Raw genomic sequence first — 20,456 nt, 5'->3', positions numbered from 1 at the left:
GTCCTCTCAAGCTGAAATTACACAAAACCATTAACTCTTTTCTATATTGCGTATTTTCAGTTCCTGTCCATAGGCAGAAACATTCCCTTGTAATTTTGTTTCCCAAGGTTCTGTCTGTTAAATCACTGTCTCCATTCAAGGGAAGGATGGTTACCTGTTATTGGGTGTTTTGATCTGTCTGCCTGTTCACGGGGAAAATAAACTCTTGTGAAGTCATGTTATCTTGTGGAGAGCCTGGGCAAACTCCAGTGAATGATATGAAGGAGATAAATTATAAAATGCTAAGGAGTTGAGATGGCACATATATTTTACTTCCTCACCCTAGCTTTTGGATTTTGCTGAAAACAGTAACATGTAAACTTTACACTTTAAGCTTTAGAGATCTGGCAAACCGATGTCACACATTTTCCTGAATTTGGTAGGTTGAAATATATTCATGTTATGATTGATACCTTTTCCACATATATTTTTGCTTCCACCCTGTCCTGGTTTCACCGTACAGGTGAATGTGCAAAAGACGTTCAGATGTTCAGCATCATTTTTTGTCCGCTTTTGCAGCCCTTGGAGTACCTGTGTCCATAAAGACTGATAATGGGCCAGCCTACACATCCAAACAGATGACTTTTTAATTTGTGGGGAAGTGCTGTGTCATGGGTATTCCACATTCTCCTACGGGTCAAGCGATTGTTGAACAGACCCATAGGACTCTCAAGTCCATGTTGTTCAAATAAAGTCCATTTTGAAAATAAAGTTCACAGGATCTAACCACACTGACAAGTTGTGTTGGTCCCTGAAAAAAATCCAATTCCCTGGGTTGCCAGTCTTGCTTACCTGTTTTCTGTATATATGGTACTATTATAAAAACTGCTGTTACCTTGAATTTTATTTTTTTTTTTTTGGTGAAGGACACGAAGCACAGGGTCTCAGTGAAAATGTTGCACTTCCTATTAACAGTCAGAATTAGTCCTGGCACAATCTTTTGGTCGTAGTTACAGGAACATGTGTGTGGTAATAAACAGCCCTTCTAGGCTTTCTGCTGTGGGCTCTGGACTTTGCTGTGCTGCAGCTGACTTGCTTGCAATAAAGCCCTTGTCTGTGTCTTTAATGAGGGACTTTCCTGAGGTAGAAATTGCCTTCCTTGGAATTAGGGGAGGAGGAGTGATGTGTATTGTGAAGAAAAGCTAAGCCAGGAAACACCTGGCAACCAGATGGCCCCTAGCATGTTGCATTGTACCAACACCTTCATTAAGGATTACTTTGGCTGTCTCTGGGTAATAGATTTAGAGGTTTGGGGTCACAAAGAATTAGAAAATTGTAGCCAGTTGCAATTAAACATGAGTTATTTTTAGAGGACAAAGAACTGAGCTGAAAGCTGAATTAGAGCTACTTGAAATGTCAGGGCTCAAATACTAGGATGGTATTTTCTAGGTGACTGACAAAGTAGCCCTTGCACTCCAGTCAGAGGCACAAAGCCACCCAGGGTGGTGACAGGTGGGCTTGAGATGGCAGAGCTGTGAGCAATGGCAGTAATGTGCAAGTGACATTATTCTACTTCTTAGGGCAGCTGGCGTTAGCTACTTCCCTCTGAATATTCATGTGTGCAACAGATAAAGGTTACTTAGACTATTAGTAGAATAGAACTGTGTGGTTTGCACTGTGATTTGTATAAGCCTGGCTCAGTATCTTACACTTATGTTTTACCTGCGTTTAATTTTGTTGTGTATTTTGCCATCAAAGTGCCTGCAGTCCAAAAAAGGCAGGCTCAAGGTTATAAAATTTTCAGGTGAATTTTAAGAATATTGGTAGAGAAATAGACATCTGGGCAGAACAGTACACAACACCATTTTTTGTGTTGTTGACCATTTGGCAGCAGTTGGTGGCGTGTGGGTGTCAGGAATTCAGGCTGACCCTGTGTGGTTGCCCAGAAGCGAGCGAGAGGAAAACTGCTCTCCCTCCTACATCCTCAATACTCACCTGCTTACTCCAGCAGGTAAAAAGAGGCACGGCAGTACTGAGGTGTGTGGGTGTGTTTTGGCTGTCTCACAGCTGCTCTGGGTGATGCCTTGTCTTGAGGGAGCTGTTCTGTGAGTAAGTGCAGGAACACAGTTTGTGGTGATTGGGAGTGGGGCTGGCCCAGCCCCATCCCCAGTGGCACAGCTGTGAGCAGCAGGTGAGCAGCACTGACAGCAATGAGCCATGGAGTGCCCAGGGGCACTGAGCAACCACCAAAGGGAGCAGAGGGCACACAGGGGCAGGGCATCAACAGGAGGGGATAAAAGGCTGGGCTGAGGAACAAGAAGGGCAGGTGCTTCCAGCCTTCTGAAGTGGTGAGGTGTTGTTCTGTATGGGCTGAAGATTTCTGAAATTGTGTGGTGATACTCTGTGTATTGTGGCTGTCTCAAGTGTGACAGCTGTGACAAATAAGTGGCTCAGATCTCCTGGTTCTTGCTGAATCCAGGACTGATTGATACTGCCTTGCAGCTCACCTGCTCATTGCCCTGCCTTGAAAGGTTTTTAGCTGTCTTAGGAGAATAACAAAGAAACTTTGCTAGTCCAGGGGTCGTGTAAATGCAGGTTGCCTTCCTTGCAAACACTTTGGAGCATCTTCAGGAAGCTTGAAGGTTGTTCATTACTTTCATTCTCATGATGTTGATGCAATAATAACAGCATTGCTGGCTTTTATCCTGTATATTCTTTTGAGCAGCTTCTTTGCAGAGAGTGTATCTCTGTCAGTTTTATGTTAAAATGTTTTTAAGCACAACTTGAAAACACTTACAAATGGAACACCAATTTAATTACTTGTTAGCACTGATATCAAAGCTTATTGTGAATTTATTGCAGGTGAGCTCTGAGGAACCCATCTAAAAACCTTGTTTTATGTATTGCTTCAGTTTTTAAGTCCACATCCTTGGGGTTGGTTCTACAGCTGCAGTCTTTGTTAAAGACCATCTTAACTTCCATTATGCAACTGAAGTGTTTGTATTTTATTAAAAACAAGCCAGTGGTACTCTACTTGTTATGGGGTAGTCACATAAATATGGAACAACTGTCTTGAAAGGGTGGATCAAGTTATCTTCTTGACTTCATTTTCTTGCCTCTCTGAATCTGAAAGGCTAAAGGCAAAAATATTCTTTTGCTGTGTGTTGGTGTCTTCAACCAGTGAAAACGCCACAGCAGCAGCTTGGAAAAAAAAAACCAGGGGGAGTGTGCCTGAAGGATTTACTGTGCTCCTCTTGGTTTTCCCTTGGGAAGAGCCCAGCTGTCTTGAAGTTGAAATTAAAATGTAAATCCTAAATTAGGCATAATTAGGGTACTTCCTTTAGACAATGTCTGATGCAGGCAGCTTTGGTTTTGGGAGTACACAGGTTTTTTCAGTGTTTGAGTAGTGAATGATGGAGAAGATGATTAGCAGTTAGCATATTGTGTTGGTCCAAAATTGGGACAAAAACCAGAACACGAGTTCTTTTTCCACAGGAGTCTTGCTGCTAACGGTGTGAAAATCTAATGAAGACCTGTAATTCTAAATGTACAGAATTCCTGCTCCAGTAATGAATGCATTGGTATTAAAATGAGCAGAAGGTTGGGGTATGGGTCTTTCTGTATTTTGTGTGCATTTTGCAGGGCTGGAATGGAGAAGTCCTGGGATGTCTTGCCTTGGTGGAGGTTACCGTGGGCCTGCCAAAGTGCTAAAGAGCTCTGTGAATTGGATTGCAAGGTGCCTTGCCTTAGCTGGGAATTTTTACTTTGTCTCTGCTGGGCTTGGCTTAGTCCTTGGAAGAAACATATTTTGCAGAAACATTTGCAGTGGTAACACAGGCACAATAACCTTGTTTTTGTCAGGGAGTTGGAGTTGTTTCTGCTGTGTAGAACTTGCTGGAGGCCTGAGCATGTATGAAGCAGTAGAGACAGTTTTGGTTGGAATGGGCCTGGGGAAGCAGGCTGGGACTCATTCCCATCTGGAAACTGAGTGACTGCAGTGTGTTTTTCTTCAGTGTTGGGGTTTTGGCACCTGCTCTCACACTAATTCAGCTGTTGAGAATGTTGTAAAGGTCTGTAAATGTCTCTGTAAAGGTAGGTAGGGCTCTCTGTTTGTGTATGACAACTTGAGGCTTCTTTTTCCCTTTTCCTTTCTTACCTTTTTTTACCCAGAAGACTTGTGGTGTGGTGTAGGGGATGGTAAGGACAAAACAGTTTCGAGACTTCAAACTTATTACCAGTTAATAGTAGTAACTATTGTTTACAGTATTCCTTTTGCTAGGGAATGTCATTAAGTACTTACTGAGATACATACATACATTCATGGTCTAAAGAGATCATAAATGGTCTCGAGTTTTATGGCTAAGACTGATATAATTTTTCAATTTAGAAAAGACCTCTTTGAGTCTAGCTTTTAAATAGTGGTGGTCTTGTGTGTGATATAATCATGGTCCTGTACATTGATGTTTACTTTGATGGCTCAGAGGCATAAATAATATTATAGCAGTGCTTTTTCATTTTAGCTTAATATATTAACTAGGGAGGGAGAAAGTAAAGCAGATGTTTGTTTTCCTTTCTCTGTACTGAGAAAGCTGTTGTTCAATTTTGGTTTTGCCATGCAGATTTTTTTTTGGTGACAACTGGTGAAATGCTGTTAGTCAGATGGGATAGTGCATCTTTATAAAATGTCATTTGAGATACTGGAAAATGCCTAGCTGGGCTAATGTTGTCCATTATTCTAAGCTATTAGCTTAGATACTTCCTGCAGTTTCCTGGAGTCATATAATGGTCTGCTTTAAGTCCCTTTAAGTCCTGTATTTGTGAATCTTGAGCTATGACTCAGGGATTTAATTTTTCTTTTCCTTTTGGGACAGAGACTAAAATAAAGATGATTTTCTACGAGGGAATCTGACAATTTTGTAAAGATTTACTACATTTCTGTGAAAGTTTTAAACCAACCCAGTCATTTACTAGATAATTATTCCTGCTTCATAATGCTGTCTGTTGCTTAGAAAAATTCTTCTGGAAGTCGCTTTTCCCCCCAAAGTGCTGAGGATATTAAAAATTTCTTACAGAACTGATTTGCATTGCTGTGAGGTTCCCCAAGGATATTCCATACTGATCAGCCCTGATCCTTTTACTGATTTGCAGTAAACTTTTAATTGTACGTCCTTACTCATAAAACTGTTTATGCATGTGCATGTCTGTGTGTGCACACATATGACTCCACTGAGCTGAACGGAACTTAATGTACAAATATCACTGGAGTCTAATACTTGGATTGTGTTAAACAGAAACAGTTCAACACAAACAGTGGGGACATGACTGCCAATACATGGGAGCTGTCACCTGGACAGTTTTCCAGTGAAATATGTTCTACCTGCAATCAATGCTACATCATTTGCAGTGATGCATGAATCACTAAACCCTTCTGCATACTGCATTCACATGCCATGATAATACATACAGAAAAACTCTAAATAGGAAGCTTTTTCTATGGCAGCAATGACTTACACAGTAAAAATAATGTAGTGCTGGATCGAGAAATGTAAAGAATGATAGAATAACCTGTAAAAGTCTTTTGAATTATGAACATTCATATTATAACATTCTTTATGATCAATTGACAAGAACTATTAAATAAACTTGATTAGATTCCTGTTTTACCCCACTTGCCATGCCGAGATGATTTCTACAATATAAATTGATAAGTATCCCCTTAGTCCTTTTCCCTCAGTTACTTGGTTGTATGAATCATAACTGTGAGAACCTTAGATGGAATAAATAGGTTTTGTTTCTTGCTCTGTAAAGGGGAAGGTTCTCTGTTCTCCTTCCTGTTGCAGGACAGCCTGATGTCAGCTCTGGTTGTGAGGCTCAGATTCTTGATTGCCAGCTTTACGCTCCTGAAGGAAGGGAGCTGTCATGCAGAACTTTACCAAGGGCCCTGGATATCAGATTGGGTCTGCTCTTTCACTGTGAATTCATGTGGAGAGCAGGAAGAAAGTGATGATGTGTAATCTAGAGCCTGTTTGATTCACCAAAAAGAAATGTGTATTTTTAATTATCATCTTCTGTTGAAAGAGCTTCTGAAGGCAGATTAAATATTGTGGGGAGTTGTTGTCTCCTACTGAGACATTCTTTACCTAGAATTCTCAGAAGAATTGAAGTCTGCTTTATATTCAGTTGGTAAAATTAGTACAGCATCCATTTTATAACAAGCCTGTTGCTTTCATTTATTCATTATGAAGCTTGTGGGAAGGACAGTAGTAACTTGGATGAGATTGTTAGTGATTTTTCCATAATTTTCTAAACTGTCCTACAAATGAGCAGCATAGAAACCTTGCAAAGAATTGTGGCGTAATTACTGATGTATTGGAATTTATGAAGGGATTTCTTGCAGAGCAAGGGCAACTTATAACAAAATTAATGGCCTGCCAGCTGTAGATCTTTCCTTAAAGGGAGAAGGTGCAGATCCTTCAGTGTCACTTGTACATTATTACATGTAATTTGTATGGTGACTTTTGGGAAGGATGAGGGAGACTTCCTTCCTGTTTAGACCATGAACATAGACTGGCAAATTAATCTAAAAACACAGGTATATGAACATGCATGCAGGTGAGCATTCATGTGGGTTTTATTCTGTACTCACTGAAGCAGCAGAGAGAGAGATTAGTTTGTGCTGGGTCTGAAACTGCAGTGTTTCAAAGGTAAATGACATTTCTGTTCACTCTTTCTTTATATGGTATCCTACAGACTTGATAGTTTCAACAGTTAAGCCTAGGCTGTAATCTCTGGAAATCATTTTGTGAGAGTTATTTTTCAGTAAAACAACGTGCTTTATAAATGTTGATGTGTCAATGGAAGGTCACCTGCTCTAACACCATCAATCAGGATTTACTTTCTAGGTATAAGTGAAATCTGTGCCTGAATTACTAATTGTTGGACATTTGATAATTTTTAGGTATCTATCAAAGTTTCATTTTGGCTTTTTCCAGTCAAAGACAAAATCTGGTTTTGGGTGATTTTTGCCAGTTGTGATTGAGGTCCTTCTCCTTTAGCAAAGCCCAGCTATCTTGTGGCATCAATGCCAGCCTGTTCATTAGGGAGAATGAGGAGCCTATGCTTGTAGACTGTTGCAGGATTAGCTCCTAAAGTGTGGTTATTCCCTTTTCTCCCCTTTGAACAGTGCATACTCTGCTGTCCTCGGAGCTGTCAAGCCTTTGGGGCAAAACTCATCCTTTGCTCAGAACAACCTGTGCTAGGAGAAGATCTCTGGGTACAAACTTCAAAATTGTAGGAGTATTATAAAAAACACAGGTTTCAATCTGCTCTGAAACTGGCTTCTAAATACACAGGGAGAACTATGGTCATGCCAAGGGATCTAGAGAGGAAAGGCATGCTTGAACTGAGCATTTTGCCTGTGTTCTGTGGTCCTGGACTCCTGTGTTGTTGTCTGAGGTAGGTGGTTGTGTGTCTCTCTGGGCAGGCAGGGGACTGCTGCCTTTTAGGAGAAACAGCACTTCATGGTCCCTCTGTTCTCCAAGGATGTCTGGGTGATTTTGTTGTTTCCTTCATCGTTCTCATCTCAAGAGTATTACTTTGGTGCAGGTTGTTAAAGACCTCACACTCTTCCCAGATGCACTGGTGATAACACCATGCACTGTTCAGGTACCTATACAGACTTTCTGATTCATAAATGTTCATTAGTTCATATCATGGACATTAATCCCATAAACCAGCTCCAATCAGCAGCTAAATTGGGGCCAGATTTAGGGGGGGAACCAAGTCTCTCTTTGAGCACAGGGCACACAGAGGAGAAAAGGGCAGGTCTTAAGTCAGTGTGTAATTTAATTGTTTTGGTTTTCTTGAGGCCTTGGAGCAATACAATGCAGGTTTTTTGAAGCTGACATAACAAAATACTGGGATATGCTGCCAAGTCCACGTGGGTGGAGAAAAAAAGGAGGTGTTACTGATTTTTATAAACACTTGTGTTCTCAAGAAAGAAAGAAAAAAAGGAACAGATTTTCCCAATGGTTCTTTGAGAATGTAAATGCCATGAGTATTTTGGTTAATGGCAGAAATGGCATTTCCTGTGCTGTCTTTATTGCTCAATTGCCTTGTCCTAGTTACATAAGTTGTAGTTTATCAACTGGAGCAGATGCATAGGAAACCAGTTGGAGAACTCTACGAGCCATTCATCACTTTCTCACAATTTCCAGCTGAATTACTCATACTCACAGTTGCTGTGAAAGAGAGCTCAGGTATTTTGCATCAAAGCCTTGAAGTTGCATCCTTTCACCTGTAAAGTAAATTTTTTTTGCCTTATATTTGACTATATTTAGGTGGAAAACTTGAAAATTAGCACAAACATCTATCATTTTCCACAGAGACAAACCTCAAAAGTTTTTAGCAATTATGCGACTCTTTTTCATCCTTGATAAAACCTTATTTCTTGCAGTGGTTGGAGACAAATGAATTGTCACACTTACGTTTACACCTTAGGTGGTGAGGGATGCTTGTCACCAGCCTACAAAAACCATTTGCTTTACAACAGTATATTGATCAGCCCAATATAATGTTTTATTTATGTAACCAAAAGTAAAGAAGATATTTTTTTATCAAGAGATTCTGTGTGTAGATGATTAATTGTGACAGATGTGTAAATAGTGTTCAGGTAATTTTGAGTTCTTTAAAAGAGGACAGTGACTTTTAAAATATTTGGCAGTGCAGCGTGTGGCCTGGAAGTGGAGATTCTAGTGGATGTTCACTTTGATTTGTAAGAGAAGAGTCTTAGAAGTGCCTGGGCTCATAGCACTGTTTGCTCTCCATTCTGGGCCTCTTGTTAGGCTGATACAAGATGTCCCTCTGAAGATGCTGATGTTTTTATTAATCTTACTATTGAGTGCAATCTACATTAAAAGAGTGCTTTGCTGTTCAGAGCTCTGAGATGCTGCAGAGTTGGGGCATCATTACTTGAAATAGTAATGACCAACTCAGTTCCAGGCAATCAAAGGAAGAAGGAGATGTTGGAAGAAAACAGACAAAAAAATCTAGCCCCAAATGGAGCAGAGGACAAGTGTGTAGAATAGCAGCAATTTGGGAATCTGTGAGGTGAGGCTCACTTTATATTGCATGTCTCTGTTTGTGAGGGCAGGGATTTAAATTGTGTCGTGACTTCTAGTGAATTGGAATGTGAATGGAGGAAGATGCTTGGTTTTGCTTCTTGCAAGCCTGACCTGAAGCTGTTAGCTGTGGAGCTGTTGATCCCAGCAGCAAAAACAGCCTGTTGTACTAATCAGTGCATCAGGTAGTGGGACTGCTAGGTCTTGTTTGCTTAATTTGGCCTGGTAGTGCCTTTCAATCAGTGGCACTAGAGTGAATAATAAACTCAAGATGTGTCCTGGTATCTTCATTGTAGGCCATAGCTCTTACAATGTAAGTTATTAAATTACTGTAGATGAAACACCAGAGAGATTGGTCCTTGAGTCCCTTGGGGACTGTGGAATTGCAAATGAACTCCTCACAATTTATTTAATCAGAGCATGTATTTATTTTTTCAGAAGACCTTCTCTTGTGACAAAAGTTCATGGAGCGACTAATTGGAACAGAGGTACAGCTGGGACTCTCAGCTTCCTTCCCAGAGTAGCAAGCTCCTTTTGTGCATTTCTGTGCCAGCTCTCTGATCCACTGATATGTAAGGACTTTACACTGAACCTCTGTCAGGGGCAGATGGGCCCACAACTCCTCAGCACCCATCATGGAGGAAAACTACTATGCTGACACAGTGCCTTACAGATAATGTGGCTTGCTCCCAGTTTCTAACATGCTCTTCTTTGTTCTTCTGAGAACTCTTCTGTTCTTCTTCTACAAGTAATAATTTTGTAACTGGTACTTGTCTTTAAAAACAAAAATTTCTACTCTTTTGTGATATATCATAAGGTGATACGTCCCCAAGTTCATTGGATCTTTGGTGTCAGCTACAGTTTGTACAGTTTAGATTGAGGACAGCTTTAGAACATGAGATCTTTCCTGCTAGTCTGAAAAATCTAGATACTCAAGGAAAATGAGTACAAATGTTTGGCTCTTCTGTGAAGTGATCTGTTGCCTTCCATGTGCTTGCAGGTGTGGATGTAGGGGCCAAAACCTATAAGGCTGATACTTTCAAAAGCATCCGAGTGAAATGTAGTGGGAATTGGGATGCACGCAAATCCTGGATTTCTTTGTACACAAGCCAAATAAATCATGCGCAGCCCATGGGGGCTGGCTGCTGCCCATGTAATGTGTTCCCTCATATGCAATCCAAGTGAAATGTTTTCCTTCTGAGCAGCTCAGTGTCTGGGTGGGTGACTGCATGGAGCTGTGTGAGGTGGACATTCAGGCTGCCCAGGTGCCACCTGGCTGAGGAACCTGCTGTCCTTCTCCCAGTTGTCCCAGAGGACTTTGGCCCTGATGTTTGTGTCCTAATTCCCTCCATGCAGTGTAAGTAAGACCAAAGAAGATAAAAGCTCTTAGGTAGCTCTTACCCTCTTGAGTACAGGGACAATGTTTGTCTTCAAAAAGTCTGTTGTTATTTCAGCTCATGAGATGGAATGAGGGAAAAGGCTTTAGTAGTCATAGTTAAGTTTTTATTTTGAGAGAAAGAGGACATGAGGTGAACGTGTCACTCAGTTTATTTCTCCTAATGCTCATTAAATTTATCTTCAGTGTATTTGCATTATGTTCAGGTTATCTAATGAACTTGCAATTACTCCTTCTCTTTTTTTGTTCCCAATTCTCATCTCTGCTATCATCATCATGAAAAAAAGCATTCTATAGCAATAGGTTTGCTGCTCTAAATGAAGGGAGTTCTTTTTAACAAAAGTTGATTTAGTGTCTGAAACCAGAAGAGTCATGGTTTGTCTCCTGGATCAGGTGGCTGCAGTGGTGAAGATCAGCTGACACAGGAGCTTTTTTTTTTTTGTTCTTGGAGGCAAGTATTCTTCTGATAAAGAAGGATATGCAACTCTAGGAAATCAGAAATTATAACTACTTTAACATCTGGTGTCAACCAAAAAAACTGAGTATGCTCAAATATCAGAATATTATTTTTCTGTAGTTAAGACTGTGTTTCCATCGTAAAGACTTTTAGTATCTCTAGGGATTACAGGATAATAATAACTTGGCAATAAAAAAAAGAGAAGAAAAATTTGCCAGTTGAAAGTTGGCTTCAGATATATTCTCCTGAGTATATTTTTTGTAACCATATCATAACAAAATTTTTATATTTAGATTATATCAGATAAATAAAAAAATTCCTAGCAGTCTGTCTTCTGGGGTTGGATCTTTGTGGTGAAAACTGCCATCTCAAAAGGAGAGATTCTGTTTTGGTGTTTAAAATGCCTGTTTTTTTTTGTTTTTTGTTTTTTTTTTTTTAATAAAGCATACTTAGCTTTATTAAAAAATCCTGTAGTTGCAAACAATCTGTATGTCACCAAATTCCAGCTCTGCTGGGAAGTGAGGTTCCTGAGTGGTGTTGGTAAGTCCTGGCATGCATCTGTCTGCCCCTCTAGAGACACAGGTGTGCTTGAAGTTGTGTCCCTGCATGCCGTGGCTGTTAGTGAGGGCTGGCTTCTTCATCATGCTGTGACAGTGCCATGTAGATGCATGTTTATGGATACATGTTTTCCTGATCCTGTGCTCTGGAAAGAGCCATTCTGGTTCCGCTGGAGTGCTTTGAAAAGGAGTGGATTGCTCAGGGAAGCTGTGACTCCACTGTGGCTCTGCCTGCTCCATTCCCCCTTCTTCCTTTGCCTTGAGGAGAACCAGTGTCTTGCACAAAACCCAAGTGATTTTCAGGAAGCCATTCCAGTCTGCTTTGCAATAATTCTCTCTTTGAGTGAATTTGTTTGGTAAATTAGCAATAATGTCTGGCATACTGAGTGCAGAGTTTCCTGAAGGGAAAACAAATATGAATTTAATATGAAGAGTTAATTTACATGTTTCTGTCTTGAAAATGAATTTTTTCACTGTTCTGGAAGCTGGATGAATTGTCCTGGAAGCACAGAGAAACAGGATTGGGAAACATGCAGCTTGCATGCAGCATTTGAGATACTGCTCTGTGCAGAGGCTGACCTGGAGACTCCAGCCTGGCACTTTGGGGTGGAGCTGCTGAAACCTCTCTAAATAACAGATCTTAGAGGTTGTTTTGCTTTTTTTGTAATAAATCAGTTGTGAATCCTTGTTTGCATTATTCATCAGGCCTCAAAGACCGAGGAATAGCTTTTAATGAATTCATGCACTAATATTTTTCCATCAATAACTGAGTCAATTCCTGGAAGGCAAGCATCTGTTTCCATTTGAGGTGTGTGACCATCAGACCTTGGCATCTTTGCTGATGCTGCCACTGAAGAGGCCAGCTGCATGGATAATGGATCTTGGGGCCTGGCTTTCTGTCGGTCAGCAGCTGGATTGCACCATCATGGGATTTCATGCAGGCTGTTTGCATAATGGTTGGGTGAAGCAGCACAGTGAGTGAGGCCTGGGTAAAGATAGCTCAGATAGGCAGTGCTGTGGTACCTCCCAAAATAGTAATTTTTGTCCTCTTCTTGGAGCGCATCAGCCACTGGTGCCCATTACTGGCTGAAACAACTGTGCTCCAGGTTCTCTCTCCCATTTCGCTGAACTGGGTAACTGTGCTAACTTAGCTTGGTTCAACACATTCCTGAGTAGCTGGATTGACAGCTTGTGGGGAGGCAGCCCCAGAAGGAGATAGTGTTTATGGTGACTGGGAACTGGAGAACTACCAATGCATTTTCTTTTGTAGGCAATATGGGAAAACCAGCTTTGTGTTTATTTTTTAAAAATCTTCCTTGCAGTTTAAAACCAGCTCTCTGTTTAGAGCAAGTGTTTGCATTTGAGCCTTTGGAAGTGCTTGTGGTCAGAGACACCAGCAGCACCTGCAAGTGGACACCTAGCTAATGCTTGGTCCCCTTTCAATTTCATGACATCTTGGGTACAGAGATCAAAAGACTTGGGAAAACTGGAGAGGATGAGTGGGTGAATTGAAAACAAAGTTATTTGGTCCAACTTGTAACTGGAAGAAGATGTGTTCCTGTGTTTTGTAGACAGAGTACTTTGAGGGCTTTGCCCTTGCTGGCTAGGATTACATGGGCCATGTGACAGTGAAGGGCATTCTCTGCTGGTTTAGGCACGCAGTCTGTGGTGATTGGGAGTAGGGCTCATCCCTAATGGGCTACAGCTGTGAGAAGCAGGTGACCTCTATTGAAGGTAACAAGCCCTGGCGTGCTCAGGTGCACTGACCAACCACCAAAGGGAGCAGAGGGCACACAGGTGAAGTGCCTGTGGGATGAGGGATATAAAAGGTTGCACTGTGGATCAATAAGGAGCTGCAGGTGCTTGAAGTTTTCTGTGGTGTCGGTTGTGCCTCCACCGTCATCCTGATAGTAGACCAGTGGTGATTCATAACTGGATGGGACATTTAATTTCTTGCTGGCAGGTTGGGAATTTTTCCTGTAGTTTGTACCCTCTCTTGTTACTATGCCTTCTCTGCTGATTTAGCCTTGACTTGCCGCTATGCAGGGATGAGATGCTTGCTGGCAGCAACTCTATAGTTTGTGTGTGCAGGTTTGAGTGGTTGTCCTGAAAAGTCTGGTAGTCAGATGGAGTTCTTAGGTTTCACTATCTGACCAAAAGGTGACAGTGATTTGTTTAAAGATATTCTGTCTGCTTAGTTACATACTTTATTTTTAGAGGGTTCCAGTCACTTCACGCGAGGGATCATAAATAGCTAAAATGTGTTGCTTTTCCAGACTTGTATATAGCTAAATGGATTGCATGACACTAGACCAACCTCTCCAGCCATTGAGAAGCTCTTGCTGCGCAGAGACTCAAGTTTGTTTTCAGAAGCTAGTGAGGATTTTGCCTTTCACTCAGACACAGTTTTCTGAGTCACTTAGTGAAGTTTTACTATGTTTTCTTCTTGGTAGGTAGTCCCATCACTAAGAGTTCAAATGCTTGCTCCTTTTTGTGTGAGAAATATAGTCTGTCACAGCAAGCAGTGTGGGTAGACCTGAACTCCACATTGCCACTCCATTTCTGGGAAATTCCATAACAGTGGTATAATGTGTCATTGGGAGCTACTGTGCTATTTCCTAGTTAAGATTTAGCTCTAAGCTGGAGTTGTATCCATAAAATACTTTTGTTCATATGTAATCCATTGCATCAGGGTGTTTCTTGCTTTTAAAACAGAAGTAAAGCATTGAATCTCCAAAATGCTTCACAATGGGAAGAGAGGTCTCACTGCAAAGTAAATTAAGAGCAAAGGTTTGACAAAGTAAATTGGAATTTCTGGTAAGCATCTTATATCTGGTTTTGTGAGTGCCACTGCAGAATTGTAGTGCTTTCCTGTCTCAGTTGCACATGGGTTCATTGTCTTTAGCTGAAACATGCTACAATCCACCCTTCAGACAGGTGAGCTCCGGAATCACAGCTAAGTATGAGTAGGGTATATTATGGCCAGTTTCTCCCTTGGAAAACCAACATTGATATGTACTGGAATGAATCCAGTGGGTGATTAAGGGGACAATGAGGTTTGAGGAGAGACACAGAGGGCAATGTTTTTCTCCCATCTGGAAATGTTTTTCTCCCATCTGCCAAGAGGGAAGGTTATTCAGGAGTTTCAGTGCTGCCTTTAGCTACCTTGTGGGTAGGGAGCGTGTAGAACAGGTGCTGCCAAACTTCTTGAAGTGCATGATGAAGGAGCCAGGGCAAAGGATGCTAGTTGAAACAGAATTAATTCCAGGTAGATCTAAAAAAAACCCCGTTTTGTATCATGAGGGTGGTCAAACACTGGAACAGAGACACTGAGGGGTTGTACACTCTTTAGTCCTGGAGGTATTTTGAAGCTCAGCTGGATGAGGTTTGGGTGAACTGCTTGAGGTAGGTGCACAGACAAGAGACCTCAAGAGGCCCTTCCAGTGGGTGTCATTCTGTGATTCTAGATCTGTGTGAAGACTGTGGCCTCTTGAATGGAAACTGATGAGGAGAATCAGATGTGCTTGAGAGTAGTCAGCTCTTGTGTGACTCATGCGTTGAGTTCTAGCATTGATTTTGAGTGTTACAGGTACAGTACAGCAGGTGTGCAAGCCCTCCTCCCATACTGGCTCATGCTCTGTTGCCATTCTGGTTTGGAGGGTTTGCTGTAAGCTGTTGAACAATAATTTTGTGTAATTAAATGCCTATTATTAGTAGATATTTAGAATAGAGACTCGACAAGGTAAAGGCCTTGTCAAGGCTCTAAAGGGGCAGAAATGATGCCTTAAGTTTCAGATTTCATACTTTTCAAATTCTGTGTTGCCTGAGGGTGTAGCTCTAAGCTTCATATTAAGTGTTAGTAGGTTCTCTTCACAGACAGGTAGATGAAACAATCCTTTTTCAGCCTAAGACCAAGGACAGCCAATACAAGTTTCAGGCCAAAAGGTATAAACAATGGGGAACTGAAGAAGAGCAAGCAAGGAGGATGGGACTTTATAACCTGAAGCTGTAATTGGACAGTTAACTCCAATATGGAAATGGACCAAACTTGCGTGAGGCCTTGTGACTGGTCATCCGTTTTGTGGCCATTTTGGATCTGTCTTGAGTGTAGCCCTGGCTGGGCTCTTGTACTGCCCAAGGTGTATCCTTTAAGGCCTTTCAATAAACACCTACTTGATTCCTTTAGTTCTGCCTAGTCTTTGTTCCAGGTTCAGCCTCTCAAGGCATCAGATGTGGTGGAGTTGTGAAGAACAGCAAAGAAACATCAGCAGATGTACAAAACTAGCGGAGTAGCTTTCTGAAGCAGACTAGGCTTTTTCCACTCCTCTATTTGTATACCCTAGCTGCTTATTAAAAGGGGCCCTTCTATGTGATATTCCTGGCCTGGCAAGGAGTGTTTCTTAAGTGCCAGGGAAAGAAAGAGCTGTACTGCTTTTCCTCAAGAGAGGGCACAGCAGCTCAAATGGGTCACCTGAAAATCATAGCAAAGATAGGAACAGGGTGGTTTTGTTTACAACACTTAACAATTTTCCTGTTGAACCACCACGTGATCCCTGGGCAATTCATGGCCAAAATAGCTGATTCTGCACAGCACCTAGTCTGTCTAAGCATCAGAATGTGTCCACTAATCGTAGGTTGCTTTTTTCCTCCTTTGGCTAGTCTGTGGGAAACAAATGTTTCTACCAAGCTTCTGGCTGTTTTTATAACTTGTGCCAAGGTTACGTGTCTTCTGCCTGGTTAAGACTGACTTTTATGAGGTAGGATGTGAAAAGTGAATGAACCTGGGAGAAAAACAGGAGCAATACCAGCTTCTGGTTTGTGTCTCAGTACCATCTTGGGAATCTGCTATGGAAATGTTTAGACTAAAAAAATGTCTTTCTTTAACAACTGAAAACATCTCTCAGAAGCTCTTAAAACATGTTTGAGATAAACAGCACCTTTCATTTGTGGCTAATATCAGACTATTATTGAGATTTATTGCTTTCACAATGATCTCTTCATTCCAGTGCATTGCCGTGCTTGGGCTGTCTGCCAAATCTGAGCCCTGCACAGTATCCCTTAGCAAATGAATATGGCATGGGAACATATGAACATGGGGTTTGTGTGACCATCACTCTTAAGAGCAGAATTTCACTGACCCCTGAAATTTTATCTGGTAGGTTCAGATCAGACAAAATTAGTCAGTATAATTTCCCTGGTGCTGAAAGCTTCACGTGCACTGCAAAATGGAGTGTGAGATAATCTACCATAATGTATTTCTTGAACAAATCTCCTTGCTTCTCTGTCTTGGGGAAGTGTTGCACTGATAATTCTCTAGATACATTTGCTTTCCATCTGTCTTGGTGAATGAGCAAGGGAGATGGAGTAAGAGATGTAAACTTTGTTTTCGGGGTCTCACAGGCACCATTGCCTGCAAGGCAATATGTTGTTTAACAACTCAGGGGCTGTACCACTTCACTTTCCTCAGTAATAGTATATTCTTTGGGAGTAAAATGTTTGTTTGTTTCTGCTGTCCCAGTGTTATTACTACACAGTAAAGCTTGATGTGTCTTTTGCATTTGTATTTAGTAGATGGATCACAAATAGACAAAGAAACCAAACCAAAGCCAGCCAAACCAACAAGAAGAAAATGAAAACATCTGTATCCGGGTAGAGAGGTTTAATTAGTTCTCCCCTGTGGTCTCTCTTATCCTGCTAACATTGCTCTGGTCAGTAGTTTCCTAAATATGTATTTGGGTATTGGCCCAGACAGCAGCTGTGGTGTGTGATTTGCTTGTGTGGGAGAAGGAACTGGGAGTTTTGGGAGGTGCTTGTGTGCCTGGATCTCAGCCTTCACCTCCCTGCAGGAACAGCTGGGAGCTCTGCTACTCCCTTGGGAGAGCAGGGCTGTGCTTGGTGTCTTTAAATCAGAAACTCTGCTAAAGTTCTTACAGTATTTCTGATGCAGCATGACTCAGATGAGGTCCTGATTTCATCTGTGGCTCCATGTCATGTCTAGTATGAAAAAATTGGTCTGGTAGCATTTTATTTTCATACTTGGTGAGTTGTTGCATACTACTAACCTTTCCTTAACAGTTTGCTACAGCCAGTGAAAGTGGTCTGTGAATGGTAAACAAAACATAATTTTTTAATATAATGATGCTAAATTAATTGCATTTGTGTGAAATTATCTTCTTTATTGCTGTTTCTGGTTCTGCTTTCCTGCTATTAATTGCTTAGTCAGGTATGGTGGCTTTGTTTCACTTTGTACTACAGGTGAGGTTTGTGCAGGAAATAATGAGCAATGAGTGGAACTCATTTGCCTTAGGATTTGTGTTTGCTTGCACAATTAAATATGTTCTAAAAGGCTGAAATGCCTAGTATATTATTGCTGCCACTACAAAGCAAGACATGCTGCTTACATGTTTAAAAATCATTATTTAGGGCTGACTGAATGACAGATTTCTTCCCCCATACTGGGAAAAAGTCTGAAAATATTAGAGTGTTTATTACAAAAATACCCTTAGAGCTACTGATGGCTTAGATTTACAGTCCTTTAAAGTTTGCTGATACCTTAAATAAACTGTGTGACTGCATAGATAAACATATATTCTGATGATAAACATATTTTAGATGTTGATGTTTTTAGTCAAAAACATCAACATCTAAAAATATGACAGAACTGCACCAAATACACCTCCCAAGTTTGTGAGAAGATTTATTGTCCAAGGAGATAGGTAATTTTCTTTGGGCCACTGTTACTCTGATCTTCTTGGAGCCATAATACATGAAGCCAGTTGGGTTTAAGGGTGTAAATATTGCTGTAAATGAGGCAACAATAAAATTCCTGTGAGAAACCTGACGGATAGCTGATGATCATTAATCAGTACTTTTTAAATGTTTCTAAACAGAGTGGAGAACAAAGCACAGTGTCCATCAAATGAGTACAGAAATTACTGTTAATCCTTCTGAAGTGCCTTCTGGTGGTAATGAAAAGTGCACACAAAATTAAAAGAACCAAAAATAAGTATTTGTACAGATGAGAACTCATGAGGAAGAGATAAACAAGACAACATTAATGGAGCTGTCAGAATTGTCTGTAAGCCAAAAGAGCAGAGAATAAAATCAGTCTAGATTTCAGCAGCTAATTCAGGATGCAACATCACTGAGGGCAGCAAGACCCAGATTTTATCAGTATTTGGGGTATGTGCTGATATGTCCCAGGGTATGTATTTATTTACTGTTTTTCTTACTGAACTTGAACATGTTGAGCTCCTAAAGCAGAGCTTTCTCTTTTTTAATTCAGCCATGTGGAAATCTTAGTGTGTGCAGAAAGTTGCCAAATGGAGTCTGTGGAGTTGCAGGAAGGATGAGAAATGTTTCAGTATGATTCTTGAAATTGGGACTTAAGTTTTCCTGTGGCTTAAGGGATGCTGGAACTAAGTGTCCGTGCTATAAAACTATTTAGCAGAAATGGTGTGTGTGCTGCAAGGCAGGCTGCCTGGCCTAGGTAGCAGAATTACTTGTGGCAAGATGTTGTTCTGGACATCAGAGTAGGACCAGGATGGAGGAGGGCTGAACACTGATTCATCCAGAGCTACAGGTGTGCCCTGCTGTTCCCACACATCAGTCAAGTATCTGCTCTCTGTTGTCCCCAGCCTGCACATGTACTTCCCTTTAAGGAGGACATTTGCCTTTCAAGGGCTGCAGAAGGTGGATTCTCCCCTGAGCTGGCCTTGCTGTCAGAAGGGCTGAAAATGTAGAACTTCGGCTAATGGTACTTATTAAGGAGTGGGCTGGAGCAGCTCCAATGTTAATAGCAGAACTGTGAACTCTGCTCCAAATGACTGAGGACCAGGTGTGAGGTGTTTGTGTTAGCCTTGGTGGGTAATGAGGTATGATGTCCTACCAGCTGCTCACTGCCCTGTACCATACCCATTCTCTCAAATTAACCCTTGTGGTGCATCTTTCTACTGAAGTAATTCCTTGTCAGAGGACCTGCAGTAGGTGTTTCCCTTCTGCATTGAAATTTTTCACCTTTTCCTCTATGGACTGTTTTCTTTTTTTGGTTGGGTTTTCTCGCTATGATGTTTCCCTGTTCCAGTGCTTTCCTTCCTACAGTGTTGGTTTTTTGGTCCCATGCTGTTGAATAGTCCTGGCATTCCACAGGATGAGAAACATAGCACATGGCTGGATGCTCCTGAAAAGAGAGGTCAAAGAGTCATAAATGGTGTGCAGTAGCCTAAATCGGCCAGACAGCCCTGGACACCCAAAGAGGACATTTATGGTGTTACTGTGTTTTAACCTATTATGGTTTTAACCAATTTATGTTAGTCTAAAACAGTTGATATTTTATTTGCATTTGAAAGGGGAACACTTTCCCCTTCAAACATTCAAACACTGCATTGAGTTCCTCATGATCTTTACGTCACGGACTTGCCTGAAATTGTTGACATTACCAGACACAATATATGCTGGCAAACAAGGATGCTTTTTTTTTCAGGCCAGCCTGATAGTTACATTTTAAGGGTGGAGAGAGAAAGGCAGTGAGACATCTGTGATTTAATCCCTTTATCATTGTTTTTGTAGCAGTGGGAGCTAGATAAGAAGTCAGGTTTGCAGGGCCAGCTAGTGAAAAGTTGTGTGCATGACTGGGTTGTTGCTGGGCTTTGCTTTGCCCTTCCACAGCTACTTTTACTTGTGCACCTGCCACTTGGGTGTGTGTTGGCCAAGACCACCTTCTAATCATAAACCAACCCAGTTCCAAAGCTGCCATCAGCAGTGACAGACTCCCTTCCTGTACAGTGGAAGCAGAGCTCCACAGTATGCAGCAGATGTTGCCCGCTGGATGACAGATGCATTTAAAATCAATTGTAAAACTGGATTTGGGATTTTGCAAGTTAAGTAGAACAAGAACAGGTGCTATTTGATGGTCTGTGTGCTTTAAGACAGAGAACTATATTTTTGAT

General features: G+C 41.2%; 1 protein-coding gene across 1 annotated transcript in view; it reads left to right on the top strand.

Annotated features, from left to right (window-relative positions):
• Positions 1–20,456, top strand: part of MAP2 (microtubule associated protein 2) — a 226,405-nt gene that overhangs the window by 12,873 nt on the left and 193,076 nt on the right. The gene's annotated exons all lie outside the window — the stretch shown is intronic.

The sequence above is a fragment of the Onychostruthus taczanowskii genome, unplaced genomic scaffold (genome assembly GCF_017590055.1).
Source record: "Onychostruthus taczanowskii isolate IOZ18803 unplaced genomic scaffold, ASM1759005v1 scaffold37, whole genome shotgun sequence".
In the NCBI taxonomy this organism is placed as follows: Eukaryota; Metazoa; Chordata; class Aves; order Passeriformes; family Passeridae; genus Onychostruthus; species Onychostruthus taczanowskii.
Note: the sequence above shows the minus strand (reverse complement) of the source record. Positions and strands in the feature narration are given on the sequence as shown.